Below are 18416 nucleotides of genomic sequence, written 5' to 3'. Positions count from 1 at the left end.
CAGGCAACATAATCAAGGACTCAAACACTAGATATGGGTACACTATAAATATGTAACAACAATATGAAAACTAAAAATGAAGTTTTTCTTAATCTTACCCTAATCAAATAATTGTTAGTATAGATGTGTAGAGCTCTATGAGAGGAGTAAGAATATGTAAACAATTTTGTGATCAGACAACTTTTTGAGGGTGGATGATAGCAAAAAACATCACGATCGAAGATGATGATGACGAATGAATTAGGTGGTGTGTAAATTGTGATTTGTTGTAAATTGTGATACTCGTAACTGTGAGGTGTATGCTTATAATACTAGAAGTAAGAATGGTCATAAGAATGTAGGTTGTGGAGTGTAGTTATATATAATAGAATAGTTGGTAAATAATTGAGAAATAATAATCACATACTTCCAACTCTTTTTAACTTCTTCAAAATTTTTAAACTGATTAATATGGTAATGTGTCTTGTAACTATTTCTATTTTGACTAAATCGACTTCGACATGTGACAGGCTATATGTTGCTTTAATTCACAATTTATGTGAAATGAATATGACATATGTAATATATATATATATATATATATATATATATATATATATATATATATATATATATATATCATCTAAGTCTAATATCATCATATGTCATTTCCTCTTTCTTATCCATTTATATATTGATATACATCCATTTAATAAGATGGAGGTATCTAAAAATCTCTATTATAGACTCATGTTATGTATTTGAATTAAGACAAAGAAACAAAGATAAATTGATAAAGTTGTTTTGGACTCTATGTGAGTTAAAGAAAAAAGAAAGGTCACGAGGATTAGTAAAAAGTAGCAAAAAGTAGCCCCTATATCATATTTTACATGAATTATTAAATTGTAGCTATATCTAGCCAAGTAGTAATACAAACGTGTGGAAAAGATTAGCCGCCTCTCTTTTACGGACTGGATTTCGTACTTCGTGGTTAAACAGTGGCGGATAAAAGTTCTTTCAGAAAAATTCCAAAATTTTAAATTAAGTATCTTTATTTATTTAGGTCATTATGGTATAAAATTTGGTCATTAACTATTAAATAAAAATTACATCAACTGTCCCTCTCAATTCTGGGTAAAATATAAAAAGTGTTAAAATTTAATAACTAAATCCTAAATACATTTTTAGTAAGACTAAAATTTATAGAACTTATTTTCGGATCACTGTTTATTTTAAAATTACATAAGTTTCTTTTTAACTCGTTTATTATCAATCAATATGACAATTGAGTGTTACCGTTGTTTACTAAATAACTTCGAAATCACAAAATATATATTTAATATACTTTTTATGTATATATAGATTTATTTTAATAATAAACTTTATTATCTCTTATATCATTTTTGAATTTAAATCATATATTATATCAAACTATATTTCAAAGTATTATATATATATATATATATATATATATATATATATATATATATATATATATATATATATATATATATATATATATATATATATATATATATATATATATTTAAATATATATGTATTTATTTATTTATAAGTAATAATTCGTGAATCGTCGCAAATGATCGAAGTTAAATGATTGTATGAAAACAGTTCAAAATTTTGAGACTCAACATTACAGACTTTGCTTATCGTGTCGGAAATATATAAAGATTAAATTTAAATTTGGTCAAAAATTTCCAGATCGTCACAGTACATATTGTTTTAAGGCCTATTATTTCAATCGCAATAGAATTATGTATAACCCATATAAATGTGAATCTAATATCACTTCATTAAACACACTTTTTTAAATCATTAATATGCGCCGCTAGATAGAGTACCATTTGGCGGCGCATAACCTTCGGTTTCAGATTGTACTGAAATTCTCGAGATCACCCTAAAACGACCCTAACATCAAGACTCCTGGATAGTGTCTTGACCTTCGTGGTCGTCAGGATTCCGAAAAAAGATATTTTACTCATTTTAAATGTCCTCTTTGAACATTTTCAATTTATATCGTATTACTAGTTTTGTGTATGCATGACTTAGCATGATATATATATCGTTTTAAGGCCTATTATTTCACTCGCAATGTAATTATGTATAATGGGTATAAATTTGAATCTAATATCATTTAATTAAACAGGTTATTTTGAATCACTAGTATGCGCCTCCAGATGGAGTACCATTTGGTGGCGCATAACCTTCGGTTTCAGATTGTGCTGAAATTCTCAAGATCGCCCTAAAACGGCCGAACGAGTAAGACTCTCTGAACGTGCTTGGCATTCAAGGTCGTCTAGATTTCGAAAAGACATATTTCCTCACAAATTCGTACCACGCACCAAACACCACCCATGGTTCGTGGTGCTTGGTGTTTTGTGTCTTTGGAAAAAATGTTAGACCTATCGTATCTTTTGACTCGTAGCTCCGATTTAGTCACCGTTTTTTTTTCAAATCGTGTATTTTTTAGGGATCTATCCATTGAAAAACTGCCATAGGCAGGTTTTCCAAAATATTTTTCGAAACGAGACCTCGAAATTCTTCAATTTTGCCTTTTCACGATTTTCATTCATATTATTACATTGTGTATGCGTGGCTTAGTATGGTACATATTATTTTAAGGCCTAATATTTCACTCGTAATGTAATTATGTATAACGCATATAAATTTGAATCTAATGTCACTTCAGTAAACACGCTTTTTTAAATCATTAATATGCGCCGCCAGATAGAGTACCATTTGGCGGCGCATAACCTTCAGCTTTAGATTGTGCTGAAATTCTCAAGATCACCCTAAAATGACCCTAACATCAAGACTCCTGGATAGTGTCTTAACATTCGAGGTCGTCAGGATGCCGAAAAAAGATATTTTACTCATATTACTGAGCTGTTTCCGCTGTGTTTATGAATTGCATTTTCCTTTCCCACCGCCCCTTTACCCCATCTTTCTTGCTTGCTATGAGCAATGTTCACTTTTAACATTTTCAATTTATATCGTATTATTAGTTTTGTGTTTGTATGACTTAACATGGTATATATCGTTTCAAGGCCTATTATTTCACTCGCAATGTCATTATGTATAACGAATATAAATTTGAATCTAATGTCACTTCATCAAACACATTTTTTTAAATCATTAGTATATGCACTGCCAGATGGAGTACCATTTGACGGCGCATAACCTTCTGTTTCAGATTGTACTGAAATTCTCAGGATCACCCTAAAATGGCCGAACGAGCAAGACTCTCTGAACGTGCTTGCCATTCGAGGTCATTTAGATTCCAAAAAAAGACATCTTTCCTCTCAAAATCGCACCATGCACCAAACACTACCGACGGTTCGTGGTGCTAGGTGTTTTATGTCTTTGGCCAACATGTTAGATTTATCGTATCTGTTGACTCATTGCTCCGATTTAGTCACCGTTTTTATTTAAATCGTATATTTTTTGGGGATCTATCTGTTGGCAAACTGACGTAGGCGATTTGTCCAAATATGTTTCAAAACGAGACCTCAAAAGCCTTCAATTTTTCCTTTTTTCGAGTTTGACCGTTTTGAATTTCATTAATATTATTCCTTTTGTGTATGCATGACTTAGCATGGAACATATTGTTTAAGGTGTGACGACCCGAAAATTTTCGACCAAATTTAAACTTAACCTTTATATATTTCCGACACGATAAGCAGAATTTGTAATGTTGAATCTCAAAAAGTTTGGAACTACATTCATGTAATCAATTACCCTTTGACCGTGTTCGACGATTCACGAACAATTATGAGTATATAGATATGTATATATAATATATAATATTAACTGAAAACATTAACAAAGTATTAGATATATGATACTTTACATGAACGTATTTGTTTCGATATATTTATCGACAGAATTAAGAGATAATATCAAATGATTGAATTATCAGATACATTATGATATGATTACGGGCCTATGTTATGAGGTCCACTGTGATTTAAGAAATTTATTCTTTTTGACAACATTCGAAAAATGGTAAAGTGATTTATAAATAAGAACAAATGTGTCAATTAACGGGAACTAAACAAGGGTTAGTGGAAATTCCTGTTTAATTTCCAAGGCATATTTTATAATATTTTCCTCGTGACCTTGATAAGATAACTATGTTAACTTTCATTTTATTTAATATGAAAATAAGAACGTGGAGTGTAAATAACTTAGATGTTGGATATCGACAAGTTAAGTAACTCGACATTTTTCATTAAGATGATTTCATACGTTTATTTAACCTTTGGACTTTATCACATGCTTCACCAACAGACTGTAATTTAAAAACTTGAAACCTATTATGAATATATATAATTCTACTTTTCTAAAATGTTTTGTGATATAACGATTTCCATTATTTTAACCTTTTAACAAAATGATTCTTAAATATATTTAGTTTTGGAAAACAAAATTATCATATTTATTTGATTTAGTTTCAAAAGTACAAAAAAACGTTTTCAGTTTAAAAAGAACTTTATTATTAAAACATATATATCTTTTATAAATATTTAGAACCACTTTTGACAACTCATTAATTAACCAGTATGATAAAGATAACGATATTTATATTTTATTTTATTAAATATATATAACGATTTAAATTAATATTATATATATTTATACGCGTATTATACGTATATAGTTTTATACTTTTACTATACTTTAACTTTACATTTACTTTACTTTTATTTTACTTTAACTTTAATAATTCATACTTTAATAATTCATACTTTAATAATTTACTTTAATAATTCATACTTTAATAATTTACTTTAATAATTCACTTTAATAATTTATACTTTAATAATTCACTTTAATAATTCACTTTAATAATTCATACTTTAATAATTCACTTTAATAATTTAAAAATCTATTATAAATAGAATTCAACAGGTTTCATTATTTCATAGAAACTTGAAAATATATTTCTCTAAACTCTCTCAATCGAATTACATATATATATTTTCTTTGTATTATTTCAAGATATTATTAGTATTAGTATACATAAAATACTACGACGGAGTTATAGACGATTTCAAAATAAGTTTTCAAACGGGATAGAGCTAAGAAAATTATGGGTTATAGCTATGGAGGTTATGGGTATTGATCGAGGGTATTGCTCGTGAGGTCAACCTAATGTTTATCATTTTTGTTGCGTCTACGTACTTTCCTGCAATATTGAATCACAATATTGATACGTTCGTGAATCCGAGACAAACCCTGCACTTGTTCAGTGCCGTCACATACATAATTGCTACGAAATACAGTATTGTGAGTTTCATTTGCTCCCTTTTTAATTGCTTTTGCAATATATATTTTTGGGCTGAGAATACATGCGCTGTTTTATAAATGTTTTACGAAGTAGGCACAAGTACTAAAACTAATTCTATGTGGGTTTAAACCAGAAATATACCCTTAGCTTGGTAACATTAAACTACTTGTCTATGTACGGTAGGCGCGAATCCTAAAGATAGATCTATTGGGCCTGACAAACCCCATCCTGACTATGGGATGCTTTAGTACTTCGAGGTTATTTTAAACACACCTGATCTGGTGTACTTCAGAGGGTAAAACATGAACGTTAAGGCTTGTTACCGGGTGCCTACAACTTATAGAATACTTTTAAACACTTGCGAGTGTACGGATATTTATGGAAACTGAAATCTTGTGGTCTATTACTATTACGGAAATGATTGATTATGATAAACTAATAAACTCACTAACCTTTTGGTTGACACTTTAAAGCATGTTTATTCTCAGGTATTAAAGAATTCTTCCGCTGTGCATTAGCTCATTTTAAGGATATTACCTGGAGTCATTCATGACATACTTTGAAAGACGTTGCATTCGAGTCGTTGAGTTCATCAAGATTAATATTAAGTCAATTATAGTTGGATGTAATATGAAATGGTATGCATGCCGTCAATTTTTGATGTAAAGAAAGTTTGTCTTTTAAAAACGTATGCAATGTTTGTAAAACGTATCATATAGAGGTCAAATACCTAGCGATGTAATCAACTATTGTGAATCGTTTATAATGTATATGAACGGGTCCTTTCAGTTGGTATCAGAGCGGTGGTCTTAGTGAACCAGGTCTTGCATTAGTGTGTCTAACTGATAGTTGTTAAGATGCATTAGTGAGTCTGGACTTCGACCGTGTCTGCATGTCAAAAGTTTTGTTTATCATTTTTAGTCAGAAATCATCTACTTACCATCCTTAGAAAATTACCTGCTTATCATTCTTAGTCTAGACACGTCTTGCTGCATTGATTGCATGAATAGTGTATAGACAAAATTCATATCTTAGCGTATCTGCTAAATCATATCTTATCGTATCTATTATCGTAAACTTTGCCTGACATATTACGTAAATTCCTCCGTAATCTATGAAATCTTTTGATCTATATATATAGATATTCTATGTAGTTAGAATACCACCCGATAGCCGGAAAATCATTTCGTATCGAAAAATCCTTTATCAAATCGTACGAAATGGAATTCTTCATCAGTTCAAGTTCCTCGGATTCCGAAATGGAATCCCACTCAAGCTCCGAAAGCAGTGTGACTGGAATGGATCAACCAATCAGCCATCATCTATTCTGGATGAATTGGGGATGGGTTCGTAGCCTCCTTAATCATTGGAGACAAGAAGAAGGCGATCCTTTCCATCCACCACATTGCCCTCTTGGCAATGAACCTGAAGCACTTACCGGCGAACCTGTTCGAAACTCCATTTTCTCTCTCATTTTCAGAGTATCTCATCATGATTATATACTACACCAAATTCTAGATCTTATTTATCCGCTCGTCCGAACCGACAATCACCCCGGTGTAATAGAAGAAGTCAACGAGCTTCGCGCTCTGGTAGTGGCTTTGGAGAATATGGTGCAAAGGTTACAAACACCGGCAGCAGCACCAGCAACATAACCAGTACCACCATCAACAACATCAACAGTACCATTACCACCACCAACAACAACCGCATCGCAAACCTCAACTTCACAATCTGTCCCATGAGCATCGACGTCATACGCCCTGTAGATACTAAGGAATACCACAACGATGAAGTATTGATTCATAACTTCATTGGGAAAACATTCTACGACGATTATGTAATTTCTAAAGTTTAGAAATTATCTATCCTAGCCTTAACCATAAATCAAGTGAGTTTAATTTAATATTAACTCATTAAATCTATATTACATCTGAAGAAATATACACATATATTTCCATAAAGACTGTAATAAAATTCTTTTGTACAAAATATTAATTGTGACATTTTTTTTAACGGGTAGGTAATACCCGAGAGATATATAAATTCACAATTAATATGTTACATTCTTCGAATCTGATTCAGCAAATCATCCATTATACTCCCTACTTTCACAACAATATACATTCTTTTATAGAAATCAAAACAACCATACTCATTCAAAAACCTAATTACATATTCTGATTTTGAAATCGCCGAATTCAATTCAAGTTATAACCGGTATCATCACTCTTAGATTCTTACATCTTTCAAAGCTATACTTTAACTTCAAAACTGTGTTAGAACATCGTATGTATATTAACGATTATAATCTGTGTTCAAGCCCTTCGAAATACCTGAAGACACTTCAAATAATGAACAATCGAGATGATGATCCAACCACATGTTATCCACAGTTACGTACCTGAAAAAAAACTCTTGAAACCAAAGTCATAATTTAACATGTATCCATGTCAAACCTTTTGGCATTTACTAGCTAAAATAACTTTTCAATCCCTTCTAAAAATAGACGGTTTTGTCACAGCTCCAGCAAACCAACTTCAATTGTTCAATCGAATAAGCCTTATTATAATGATTACCCCTTCATCATTATTACCGGGGAACCTTTCATATCTCACCACATTAGCAGTAAACTTATTAACAACTTCAGTGATCTTTGACTTTCCGAAAAATCTTTATATTTATCAAAACCCCATCATTTACTCATCTGCATCTTGTAACGAGAATTGCCATACGAATCATCGGAAATTAGCAATCAGTATTTTGAAATCTCGCAGCATGTCTACGCCAACAATTATATGTGTCTATCTTCTGGACTTATATACTTTGAATGTGAAGTTTCTGAAAAACACCCTAACTGCGAACTAGTTCTCGAAATACTGATGAAGCAGCAGAAACTATAAACGACCTTAACCGTAAAAAGTTTGATGATAAAGAGTAGTGTGTTGGCAAAGCTCAGAAAAAGAGAAGATTTGGTACTGAAAAATACGGATTGAGCAAACCATGAAGAAGGCTGTGGATAAATCACAAGAACGAAATCTACCTTTAAAGAATCCAAATGATTCCGTGTCTACTGAAGTCATTATCGAATACCTTACTCCTGACTCTAAACCCTTACGGACAATATTCTTCATCATCCTCTGATATTAGAAATTTTAAGATATCATCGTATCTTTCATTATAAATATCCTCCCTATTTCTGAAGATATTTCCATAATTATTCTTATCTGAAATCATTTACCTCTTCGTGCTGTCTGTATTACATCATAAAAGAAACTATTTTAGTTTCTAAATTCTGAAACTTTCGAATTTAAAATAGGAATATTTTTTAGTGTTGGGAACTGAAGCATGAACTAGTATAATATAATGACACTTGATCAATGTGATTATATTACAGTAAGTCATGCTGAGTTTCTAAATGGAACGTGATGATTCACATATCATAACGTCATCATGTGCTATGTTACATGACTCTTGCATTCTCTTTAACCTCTAAAATATCAAGAAAATATTTCTTGATGATTCGGCCTTTTTCGAGGTATTCTAGTAATTTGACAAGTCAAGATCGTGCCATTACAATTTCTTTCTTAGAACATTAACAATGTTCATTCCGAAATTCATATATGCGAATTCTGGACCATTACAAGCGGTGCTTAATCGCAAGAAGAAGAAACGAAAGGACAAAACTCCGAAATAGAAATTGGGGTATAAATCGCAGCAAATAAAAGAGAGCATTAATTGGGGATGACAATGATTATAGAAGACAGAAGCAGGGACATCGAAATATAAGGGAAGATATAAAACTCAACAACAACCCAGAAACTATAAACCGTATATATCGATGCATATAGCAATATAAAGACACGGGAGAACTAAAAACACTATAAAACCAAGAGTATAGTAGAAGTAAATAGATTCTTCCGGAGGTAGATGAAAAAGAAGAACGACATATATGAAAGTGAGGAGTATATCGAGAATCAGCACTGGATGAAGCATATTGACGAATAATTTTAAAGTAAGAATTGAGGGAGAAAGAATAGAAGGTGTGAATTAAAAGGAAACGAAGGAGGTGGATTTATAGTGAAATATCCGACAGAAAAATCGAGACGAATCATCGCATTAAATCGAAGAGGATCATAATTTCCTTAATCACCAAAGAATCAAATCCTATATAGATTACAAAGATATTCTTTAATCCGGAGATCAACCGTGATGACGTCAAAAGATAAGACGAATCCCTATTTTCTCATTTCACTCTTTTACGATAGCTTCACTCATACGTTTCGAGTAATTGAATTATTTTATCCATATTTCTCAATCATGATAAAACCCTATGAATCAACTTATATTCATCATAATAACATTCTTATTGTTAACCATGACGACCTCGATCAAATTTCGGGACGAAATTTCTTTAACGGGTAGGTACTGTGACGACCCGAAAATTTTCGACCAAATTTAGACTTAACCTTTATATATTTCCGACACGATAAGCAGAATTTGTAATGTTGAATCTCAAAAAGTTTGGAACTACATTCATGTAATCAATTACCCTTTGACCGTGTTCGACGATTCACGAACAATTATGAGTATATAGATATGTATATATAATATATAATATTAACTGAAAACATTAACAAAGTATTAGATATATGATACTTTACATGAACGTATTTGTTTCGATATATTTATCGACAGAATTAAGAGATAATATCAAATGATTGAATTATCAGATACATTATGATATGATTACGGGCCTATGTTATGAGGTCCACTGTGATTTAAGAAATTTATTCTTTTTGACAACATTTAAAAAATGGTAAAGTGATTTATAAATAAGAACAAATGTGTCAATTAACGGGAACTAAACAAGGGTTAGTGGAAATTCCTGTTTAATTTCCAAGGCATATTTTATAATATTTTCCTCGTGACCTTGATAAGATAACTATGTTAACTTTCATTTTATTTAATATGAAAATAAGAACGTGGAGTGTAAATAACTTAGATGTTGGATATCGACAAGTTAAGTAACTCGACATTTTTCATTAAGATGATTTCATACGTTTATTTAACCTTTGGACTTTATCACATGCTTCACCAACAGACTGTAATTTAAAAACTTGAAACCTATTATGAATATATATAATTCTACTTTTCTAAAATGTTTTGTGATATAACGATTTCCATTATTTTAACCTTTTAACAAAATGATTCTTAAATATATTTAGTTTTGGAAAACAAAATTATCATATTTATTTGATTTAGTTTCAAAAGTACAAAAAAACGTTTTCAGTTTAAAAAGAACTTTATTATTAAAATGTATATATCTTTTATAAATATTTAGAACCACTTTTGACAACTCATTAATTAACCAGTATGATAAAGATAACGATATTTATATTTTATTTTATTAAATATATATAACGATTTAAATTAATATTATATATATTTATACGCGTATTATACGTATATAGTTTTATACTTTTACTATACTTTAACTTTACATTTACTTTACTTTTATTTTACTTTAACTTTAATAATTCATACTTTAATAATTCATACTTTAATAATTTACTTTAATAATTCATACTTTAATAATTCACTTTAATAATTTATACTTTAATAATTCACTTTAATAATTCACTTTAATAATTCATACTTTAATAATTCACTTTAATAATTTAAAAATCTATTATAAATAGAATTCAACAGGTTTCATTATTTCATAGAAACTTGAAAATATATTTCTCTAAACTCTCTCAATCGAATTACATATATATATTTTCTTTGTATTATTTCAAGATATTATTAGTATTAGTATACATAAAATACTACGACGGAGTTATAGACAATTTCAAAATAAGTTTTCAAACGGGATAGAGCTAAGAAAATTATGGGTTATAGCTATGGAGGTTATGGGTATTGATCGAGGGTATTGCTCGTGAGGTCAACCTAATGTTTATCATTTTCGTTGCGTCTACGTACTTTCCTGCAATATTGAATCACAATATTGATACGTTCGTGAATCCGAGACAAACCCTGCACTTGTTCAGTGCCGTCACATACATAATTGCTACGAAATACAGTATTGTGAGTTTCATTTGCTCCCTTTTTAATTGCTTTTGCAATATATATTTTTGGGCTGAGAATACATGCGCTGTTTTATAAATGTTTTACGAAGTAGGCACAAGTACTAAAACTAATTCTATGTGAGTTTAAACCAGAAATATACCCTTAGCTTGGTAACATTAAACTACTTGTCTATGTACGGTAGGCGCGAATCCTAAAGATAGATCTATTGGGCCTGACAAACCCCATCCTGACTATGGGATGCTTTAGTACTTCGAGGTTATTTTAAACACACCTGATCTGGTGTACTTCAGAGGGTAAAACATGAATGTTAAGGCTTGTTACCGGGTGCCTACAACTTATAGAATACTTTTAAACACTTGCGAGTGTACGGATATTTATGGAAACTGAAATCTTGTGGTCTATTACCATTACGGAAATGATTGATTATGATAAACTAATGAACTCACCAACCTTTTGGTTGACACTTTAAAGCATGTTTATTCTCAGGTATTAAAGAATTCTTCCGCTGTGCATTAGCTCATTTTAAGGATATTACCTGGAGTCATTCATGACATACTTTGAAAGACGTTGCATTCGAGTCGTTGAGTTCATCAAGATTAATATTAAGTCAATTATAGTTGGATGTAATATGAAATGGTATGCATGCCGTCAATTTTTGATGTAAAGAAAGTTTGTCTTTTAAAAACGTATGCAATGTTTGTAAAACGTATCATATAGAGGTCAAATACCTAGCGATGTAATCAACTATTGTGAATCGTTTATAATGTATATGAACGGGTCCTTTCATAAGGCGTATTATTTCACTCGCAATGTAATTATGTATAACGCATATGAATTTGAATCTAATGTCACTTCATTAAACACGGTTTTTTAAATCATTAATATTCGCTGCTAGATGGAGTACCATTTGGCGGCGCATTACCTTCGGTTTCAGATTGTGCTGAAATTCTCAAGATCACCCTAAAATGGCCGAACGAGCAAGACTCTCTGAACTTGCTTGCCATTCGAGGTCATCTAGATTCCCAAAAAAGACACAGACGGTTCGTGGTGCTTGGTGTTTTGTGTCTTTGGCCAAAATGTTTGATATATCGGATCTTTTGAATTGTAGCTCCGATTTAGTCAACGTTTTTTTTTCAAATCGTGTATTTCTTTCGAGATCTATCCGTTAATAAACTGCCATAGGCGGTTTGTGACAAATATTTTTCGAAACGAGACCTCGAAAGCCTTCAGTTTTGCCTTTTTTCGATTTTGACCGTCTTGAATTTCATTCATATTATTCCTTTGGGTATGCATGACTTAGCATGGTACATATTGTTTTAAGGCCTATTATTTCACTCGCAATGTAATTATGTATAACGTATATAAACTTGAATCTAATGTCACTTCATCAAACACACTTTTTTAAATCATTAATATGCGCCGTCAGATGGAGTACCATTTGGCGGCGCATAACTTTCGGTTTCAGATTGTGCTGAAATTCTCGAGATCACCCAAAAATGACCCTAACATCAAGACTCCTGGATAGTGTCTTGACATTCGAGATCGTCAGGGTTCTGAAAAAAGATATTTTACTCATTTTAAATATACTCTTTGAACATTTTCAATTTATATCGTATTATTAGTTTTGTGTATGCATGACTTAGCATGGTATATATCGTTTTAAGGGCTATTATTTCACACGCAATGTAATTATGTATAACGGGTATAAATTTGAATCTAATGTCAATTCATTAAACACGTTTTTTAAATCACTAGCATGCGCCACCAGATGGAGTGCCATTTGGCGGCGCATAACCTTCGGTTTTAGATTGTGCTGAAATTCTCAAGATCACCCTAAAACCGCCGAACGAGCAAGTCTCTCTGAATGTGCTTGCCATTCGAGGTCGTCTAGATTCCGAAAAAGACATCTTTCCTCGCATATTTGCACCACACACCAAACACCACCGACGGTTCGTGGTGCTTGGTGTTTTGTGTCTTTGGCCAAAATGTTAGATCTATCGTATCTTTTGGCTCGTAGCTCCGATTTAGTCGCCGTTTTTTTTTCAAATCGTGTATTTTTTCTTAATCTATCCATTGGAAAACTTCCATAGGCAGTTTATCCCAAATATTTATCGAAACGAGACCTCGAAAGCCTTCAATTTGCCTTTTTTTGATTTTGACCGTTCTGAATTTCATTCATATTATTACTTTGTGTATGCATGGCCTAGCATGATACATATTGTTTTCAGGCCTATTATTTCACTCGCAATGTAATTATGTATAACGCATATAAATTTGAATATAACGTCACTTCATTAAACATGCTTTTTTAAATCATTAATATGTGCCGCCAGAAGGAGTACCAATTGGCGGCACATAACCTTCGGTTTCAGATTGCGGTGAAATTCTCGAGATCACAGTAAAACTGTAAAAACCCGTCCTTATCCCCCTGGACGAAATCATCAACATCTGGTTCCATTGCGATGATCGACTCCAAGTAAGGTCCTTAAAATGAGCAAATGCACAGCGGAAGACTTATTTCGTACCTGAGAATAAACATGCTTAAAAGTGTCAACCAAAAGGTTGGTGAGTTCATAGGTTTAACATAACAATCATTTCCATTATTTTAATAGACCACAAGATTTCATATTTATAAACATAATACACTCGCAAGTGTATGAAAAAGTCGTTGAGCACTTGGTAACCATACTTAACATTTAAATCACAGCAGCATATTCTTAAATAAACCATACACCGTACCAAGTGTAGTAACGAAACGAAGTACTGTGCAACCGTTTAAAACTGGTCGTCCAGCCCGGTTGGGGTTGTCAGGCCCGATAGATCTATCAACAGGATTCGCGTTTACGCTCCTCACGTAAATATTAGCTACCAAGTATAAAGAAATATGCCATGGTACAACTCAACGTAGAATGTATTTAAGTACTTGTGTCTATTTCGTAAAACATTTGTAAAAGCAGCGCATGTATTCTCAGTCCCAAAATATATATTGCAAAAGCAATTAAAAAGGGAGCAAATGAAACTCACCATACTGTATTTTGTAGTAAAAATACATATAACGACATAGGACAAGGGTAGGGTTGGCCTCGGATTCACGAACCTATATCATTTATGTATATATTAACACTCATATTGTAATCAAACAAGTTTATATCATTTTTATATTAATAACATATATGTTTTCATATTTTCATTTTATATATTTAAAATAAATAAAAATATAAATTTTGTTATGTTATGTGTATCAAATATATTTTTGTATATATTTATATTACAATAATACTAAAATAATATTAGTAATGATAAAAGAAAAAAATATATATATATATATAATCATAATAATAATAGAGTTAAAATTTATACTTTTAGTATTAATGATAAAGATGGTAACTTTAGTAAGAAATGATACTTTTAATTAAAATGTTAATTTTAATAATAATGAACACTAAAAATAATAACTATAAAAATAATAATTTTACTAATAATAATAATGATAATTTTTGTAACACTAGAAATTTTATGAAAAGATAAGTTTAATAATAATGATACTACTAATAATTTTACTAATATCAATAATCCTAATCATATTACTAACAATTTGTAAGATGATACTAATAATAATATTTATAGTGATAATTTGCATTATGTTCCTAATAATAATAATAATAATAATAATAATAATAATAATAATAATAATAATAGAAACATTAGGAAAACTACCTCAATGTGATAATCCTTAAAAAAAAAACGCCTATGCCCATGCCTAGATTTGAACCCGTGACCTCTAGTTCAATCGCGAACACACTTAACCATTCATCTGTCACCTCCTTTCTGAGATAAATGGTATCAAATTACTTTTAATCCAATAGATTCCGGCTCCAATGGGAACTTATAACTCTCGGCCTAATGGTAACTTCTAACCTCTCGGCCCAATAGAAACTTATAAACTTTCGGCCCAACAGACCCACACTAAGTCAGCTTCTATTGGGAGTAAAAAAAATAAATATTTGCAAGCTGCTGGTTTCGAACCCAGAACCTCCGGTTCAACACCCATACTTCAAACCACTGCTCTAACTTAACTTTTATGAGATGCTTAGAACAGTTAGTTTTATATAACCCGTTTTTATTAGGTTTCCATTTATCTTTCTTCAACATCATAATTCATACGCCCAAACATCTCGACCCCACTTCTTCTTCGGCTCAAGTAAACAAATTCAATTTGCCAACTCATTTTAATCATTCCAACAATATAATAATAGAGGTGGCACAAGTGTTTGTTGGTGTACAGCACCATTCACGAATAAAAAAAAAAATAATATCGATATTCATCACTATTGCTTCATCTTCGACATCATTGTTCCCATGAATATCACCTTTATCATATTCACAGATCATCATTATCATTAAAGTCACGTATCATTTTGTCATCGTCATTTCATATCTTCATCATCCTTATCATCTCGTTCATCATTTTCATCGTTAACAACTGGAAGAGAAGAAGGATAAATATGGCAATGGTATTCGATGGTAATAGAACTGTTTTTGGTGGCGGTCAACAACAGAAAAAAACTGCTGTAGAAAACGAGGGGGTGTTTGAAGGGTTGGGTCGTGGTTGATGAATAAATGGTGACGGTTGGTGGTGTGTTAGTGGTGGTTGTTGTTTGTTGATTCACGGGGTGATTTAAAGAAGAAAGGGAGGGAGAGAGGAAGGAAAGGTGGTGATCTGAGTTTCGATGATTTTATGGTTGTTTTTGGTGGATTGAGGATGGTGTTAAGGTGGGTTTAATGAAGGTGGTGGAGTTTGTTTTGTACCCGAAACAGAAGAACATCTATCGTCACAAGTGGGTTTTGATGGAATATTAAAACAAAAGTAAAGGAACATAAAACAATAACATCACAGGTTGGCCGGAGAACAACTCATCTTGATCACGTTTGGTAACTAAACAAAGCCGGAACAACTTGCAAGTGTTTATTTGTGTAAGTAGTCCCGAAATAAAAACAGTAGCATGTGGTTCTCGGGTGTTGATTATCGAACAAGATTCAGAGAGAGAAGTGGTTATATATCGTGACCGATGGTGGTTGAATGTTGGTTGATCAGCTTAAAGGATAGACGAAAATGGAGATGGTTATGGTGGTTCCCGATTGCCACCTTAGTGGAAGAGTGATCAATAATTAGCTTGATGATGTTGGTTTAGTCAAATAACAATAATAGAAGGAAACGGTGGTGATTATTGATGGGTTTGAGTTTCTTAGATGAAAATGATATTATAGTGATGATAATTGTCATGGTATGGAAATGTAACTTGTTTTGACCAGATGGAGAGTTTGTGTGGTGAGTTGTGTGAAATCCATTTCATCGAGACAATATATAAACTATCAATATTCAATAATTCAATAAGTGAAAAAGAAATGTAACTAATCACACACAAGCAAGCACAGTAAGCCATCAGGCTTTTGTAATTATTCAGTCGACATTTGATTTGCACGGGGTGTTATTTCGTACTCCGTTGTTATTTAGTGGCGGATAAAAGTTTTTTGAAAAATCCCATAATTTTCAAATAATATATTTTTATTTATTTTAGTCATGATTGTATAAAAATTTGTTATTAACTCTTAAATAAAAAATTACATTAATTATTCACTCCCAACCCCAAGTAAAACATAAAAAGTTTTAAAATTTAATAACTAGATTCTAAATACATTTTTAATAAGCCTAAAATTTATAGAACTCATTTTCGAATCACCGTTTATTTAAAATCAAATAGGTTTGAATTAAACTTCTCTAAATAATAATCGAAACGTCCAACGAACATTACAATCAATAAATAATTATAATTAATATACTCTATACATATATTTATATTTATTTTTATATGTATACACATTGATTACAAATAATAGTTCGTGAATCGTCGAAAATAATCGAAGGGTAATTGCATATATAAAGCAGTTCAAAATTTTTTGAGACTCAACCTAACAGATTTCTCTTATCGTGTCAAGAATATTACATCGTATCGAGGATTTGGTTTGAAATTAGTCGAAATTTTCCGGGTCGTGACATTACCTACCCGTTAAATAAATTTCGTCCCCGAAATTTGAGTGAAGTCTTCATGGCTAACAATAAAAATGTTTTCATAACGAATATGAGTTGATAAATAGTGTTTTAGATAAAATAGTTCGATTACTCGAAGCGTACGAATGAAGCTATCACAAAAGAGTGAAAAGTTTTGTCTTAACTTCTGACATAATCAAGGTTGATTTTCAGAATTCAAGGAATTTAAAGAAATCTTCTAATCAGAAAGAAAATGTAATCGCACGATTTATTAGCAAACTGTCAGAATTACGGTAGAACAGGAATATCAAGGAAATATTTACGTGATATGCTTAAAGCTTAAGTAGAATGAATGAGTCGTGTAACATGGCACATGATGAGAATAAGGTCTGTGAATCATCATAACGTTACATTAGAAATTTAGCATGACTTACTGTAATATAACCACGTTGGCCTGGCATCATTATATTATACTAACTCATACTTCAATTTCCTACACTTCTCCAAAAATCATCCATGATTTAAACTCAAATTTTATAGAAGGATAGAAACTGAAACAGTTTCTTTTATGAGGTAACATAGATAGCACAAGAAGATGGATAATTTCGGACGAAGATATTTATGAAGATATCTTCTGAAATATTGAAAATATTTATGACGATATTTTGAAATTTCTAGATCGAAGGATGATGTAGAAAACATTTTCGCAAGGATTTAGAATAAGTAAGAAACAAGATATTCGTTTAAAGGTTTCAGCAGATACTGAATCATCTGAATTCGCTAAGTACAGGTTTAGTGTTTGTGATTTGTCCACAGTCTCCTTCATGGTTTGCTCAATCCGATTTTCAGTACCAAATTTTTCTATCGAACATTTCTAACACTTCCTTCTTTATTATCAACTTTTGGCCATTAAGACCATCTACAACACGTTGTTTCATCAGCATTTTCAGAGTTAACGGATCTGAGTCATCGGTTATCAAACCG

This window comes from Rutidosis leptorrhynchoides, chromosome 8 (genome assembly GCF_046630445.1).
Source record: "Rutidosis leptorrhynchoides isolate AG116_Rl617_1_P2 chromosome 8, CSIRO_AGI_Rlap_v1, whole genome shotgun sequence".
Classification (NCBI taxonomy): Eukaryota; Viridiplantae; Streptophyta; class Magnoliopsida; order Asterales; family Asteraceae; genus Rutidosis; species Rutidosis leptorrhynchoides.
The sequence above is the reverse complement of the archived record's forward strand: the minus strand, read 5'-3'. Positions refer to the sequence as shown.